The following is a 4250-nucleotide window of genomic DNA, read 5'->3' on the forward strand; positions in this document are numbered from 1 at the left end:
TTTTAAATCTAAACACCAGGGAAATAGAGATGAAAAAACCCGATCCACTTTGATTCTAAATAACAGAACAGCCCTACGAAAAAAAAAAATCATTTAAAGACTGAAAGACTTGAGTCACACCATTTTTGCCAGAGCTAGAGCCTTAAAGACCAGGTTTTCTGCTGCAGAAAACAAGTCAAGCTTGCATTTTCAGCAGATCCCTGCATCATTTCTCCCAGTTTACTTTTTGCTGATTTTTGTAAGCAAGAGCTTTTGGCATGACTCCATACAGGGAGAGACCCCAGTGGAAAGTAATCCCTGTCCTGGGGTGGAACAGAGATTGTTTGTTTTCTTTCATGCAAACAAATTACACAGGCAAAAATTGTTCCAAAGGGATTCTGTCAAACCTCGCTAGGTTTCAGATACCACAGATTATAACTTTCCTTGATTTTCCTGTTTTTCCTTGTTTGTGCCTCACAAGGCATTTAATTTAACATTAGGCTCCAAAAAACGGTGAGCTGAGGTTCTTCCAGTGTCCTACAGTAAACATGGTAGATGCAGCAACCAAAATGCAACAGTGTTCATATCCTGGATAGCCTGCAAAAACGGGAGCTCAGTTGGCCTTCAGAGATCTCCTCACCCAAAAGCTTGCAGTCTTCCCAATTTATTTGATTTTTACCTGTATCCTCAAGAGCTTCACTCAGCTTTAGGGAAAGGAGCACCTAACCTATTCCCCTCCCTATAGCCCAGGTTCAACAGTCTCCAAACAGGAAACTAAGGTTTCACTGCATGCATAGTAGAGCTGTGGGTTGAAACTTGGGCTGTAGCCAAGACTAATATCGCAGAGAAGACAAGCGGGAGTGCAAGAGAATACTTGAAGTAGCTTGGTTCCAGCCCAAATAGTGCTACACATGCAGCCTAAAAGCAGCTCAGAACCTGCACCAGGATTCTACCAGAAGGTCACAGAACTTAAGACATCCACTTGAAAAGAATTCTGTCCTTCTTGCTGGTGTTGCTTCCCATTTTGTCGTGGGTTGGTCAACTTTTTCCCTATCTGCAGTCATGAAAGGAAGAGTAATGACTGTTAGCAAATATTACAGCAACAGACAGCTCCTCTCCCTCATTCACTGAGAAGTTTTAATTCAGCACCCCTGAGACAGACTCCACATAAGAAAGTATCATTCCAGCACATCCTCACGTGGCACAACTGTTAAGCAGAGAAGCCACAGCTGAGCTTGTTGCCAACGGCAGCTTACAGCAAGGCTGGGCCATATGGGAACCAAGGCTGGGGCTCTGTTCCTACTCCTGGCAAGGGAGGAGTACAAAGAAAATACCACCCACTCATTCCCTTAGAATAGGTACAGCCTACTGCTCAGCTTTTGGGCTCATCACAGCCAAGATGCAACGCATGAATGTCCATGCGCTCTGTCTACATTGCAGCAGTTTTGCCTAAAAAAGGAGAGCTGGAAACTTGTTCTCTCAAGAGATTCTCGGTTTTCTAAATACAGGTATCCACCTAAAGATGCACTCAGCTGACTGGCCAATTAGGAAACTGCATTATCTCTAACAGTCTTCTTCCTCAAGATGCTCCCCTACATCACTTCAGATCTGGTACAGGAATTACCCATACCTGCAGTAAGAGTGCCATTTGTGTTTTCAGCAAGTTATCCAGCACTAACTGTCAGAGTTTACAGCAGTGGAGGGAACAGCTCACTTTGAATTCTCTCAGTACTCCAGCCCTTTTTTGGGTTTTGGAAGCCCTTGTATTTTTGCAATTGTACAACTAAGCAGGTCGTCTCACTTGTCACATAAATCCTTCTCTAGTCAACAGCAAATCCAGCAGAAAACCTCTGCAGCTGTTTTTCAGCTTGCTAGGCACGCACACTGCACTGGTAGCTTCAGCATATCAATCCTCATCCCTCTCAAGAAGGGACATGTTGAATACATGGAATTTGAGATGCTCCTGAGTGTATACTTTCATTTTTTCCCCTATCTTGGATGTCTCCAGTTTAAACAACCCTAAGATAAATGCACTTGCCAACTAATTGTCTGCTACTATAGCGTCTTTCCTGTTAGAGCATGGGCACATAGTGGCAGGAACAACAGCTGGTTTTATTATTATTATTACACTTGCAGTTAAACATTAAATGAACAGCTGTGCAGAGGCAAAATTTTCAAAGTGTAGCTAGGAGGAAGAAAAGAGAACTAGAAAAGCAATTAAAAGACCCCATAATAAATGAAGACTTTCCATCAGGGCAGAGTGAGGAAGGACACATCCCTGTTCAAAGGCAGTGCTAGGAGTCTCTTGCAGCAGAGTTGGCTGTGCTCTTCCTCTTTCAGCACAGCCTTACTAATACAGCTCCACTTCAGGAATTAAGGCCTAAACCATAGCTGCCAAGTACAGAAAAGCTTGACAGCTCTCCTAACTCTAGTCACAAGGTAAAATATACCTGCACAGCACCTAGGAGGTTCTTACAATTCATACATGCGTAAGTTCCATCAAGGTGACAAGGTCAGCATATAGATACCCTGATTCTCATTTTTTACACTCAGAGAAGGAGATGCACAGAAGGAAGTTACTTGCCTGCCTCAAAGCAACCCTTCTCTGAAGCGCTGAGCAGCACATTACTCACGAGTAGTTGTATACAAAGTGAACAATGTGACAGGATTTACTTTTCCCCCCATTGCACCATATTTGCATCCCAGGAATAAGGAGGGCCACGTTGATAAGGAACATCCTTTGAGATCAGGCAAGCACAACTACTCAGAAAGTGACAGGTCTCTGAAGCACTAAAACAGGAGCGGTGGTCTTGTTTCCTCCTTTCCTTCATACATTGTTCAAGCATTGCTCTATCCAGCTGTATTTTCAGACAAGCCTTGGCAGCTACTGCACGTAAGCAAAGCATTTGGAATGGACTGATGGACTGATGGGACACAAACCAGTCCTCATGACTTGTCCTTGACTCAAAGCTGTCCCCTGCCTTGAAGGCCTGCCCTCACAAGAGAGCAGCAGAGGGGAACAGCAGAACCCACAGCATCAGCAAAACAAATCCCCATTTCAAAGCCAGGTCTGTCTTTGCTTCAGAGGGAAAGCAATTAAACTCAAGCACTGCAGCTCTTATACATGAAACAACGCTCTTTTTATTCAATTAAATTTCCTGTAACTGAGGTTAGTGTTCCATGTGGTATCTGCCTCAAGGTATAAGAGGCTTCTGGATGAATTGCCAACAGCACAGTGACAGGGGAAGCCTGAAAGGACCAGGAAGAGCAGAGACCTTGCAAGAAGCAGGCAGCTAGCTAACAATGCATCTGCTTGCTAAAAGTTGGAGGCTAAAGACTGCAGTGGAAGGGAAGGACCACTACACTGAGTTTTTGTAGGACTTATCAACCTCCAGAAGGAACAAGTACTGAATGGGCAGCATGGCCCTAAGTACCTTCACAACTCTTGCACAAGAAAGCCTGCCCACAAGAGCATAATTCCTGATCAAAGTCAGGATTTCCACCATTCAGCTTCCAAACTTGGAGCAACCACCAGTGAGATGCAGGAGCACCAGGAGAGACTTGCCTCCAGCTCTGAACAGATCAGAGTTGCCTCACATTGGTTCAAGACCATAGCTGCACACCTTCTGCTGGCTATCCTGATTAAGACAGGCACCTTCCTGCAGGCTTCTGCTGGTTCAGCTCAGGAGCAGTTTTTGCAGGGCTTCTCACTAAGTCACTTTCAGGCAACCCTTACCAGAAAGCCTCTTGGGACAGCCCACTGTTAAGTGGTTCTTCCTCTCAAACTAGCAGGAACTGCTGCATGGTCCTCTTTAAATATGTCCCCAGCAGTGTTAGACAGTTCTGCATTAAAGAAAACATCAAGCCTCAGGCCTGATACTTCCTTTCTTACATATGCTCTTGACTAACTCAATATCACTGTGGAGATTTCAGAGTCCAGCATACTGGAACATGGAGATTTAGTGCCCTGAAATTTCCACTTAAATGGGGGAATGGTTGTTGTACGCTGTCTCTGTTAACAAGCCCAGACATTATCTGGTCTGCTAACAGGCCTTAGTAGTAGCACCCGTAACACTGGAAAACACTAACATAGTTCACACCATGAGCTTCTACAGGAGGGCTCATGCTCAAAGCCTGCTTTTGGTCTTTTGAGTCCAGTGGTGAGAATCAGTGGTTAAGTAAAGCAGGGCTAGGTCTCTTGCATCAGTCCTGAAACAAAACTCCTGCTCCATAAATACCAGGTGCATTTTATTACACAGTAACACAGAGAG

The sequence above is a fragment of the Meleagris gallopavo genome, chromosome 1 (genome assembly GCF_000146605.3).
Source record: "Meleagris gallopavo isolate NT-WF06-2002-E0010 breed Aviagen turkey brand Nicholas breeding stock chromosome 1, Turkey_5.1, whole genome shotgun sequence".
Lineage (NCBI taxonomy): Eukaryota > Metazoa > Chordata > Aves > Galliformes > Phasianidae > Meleagris > Meleagris gallopavo.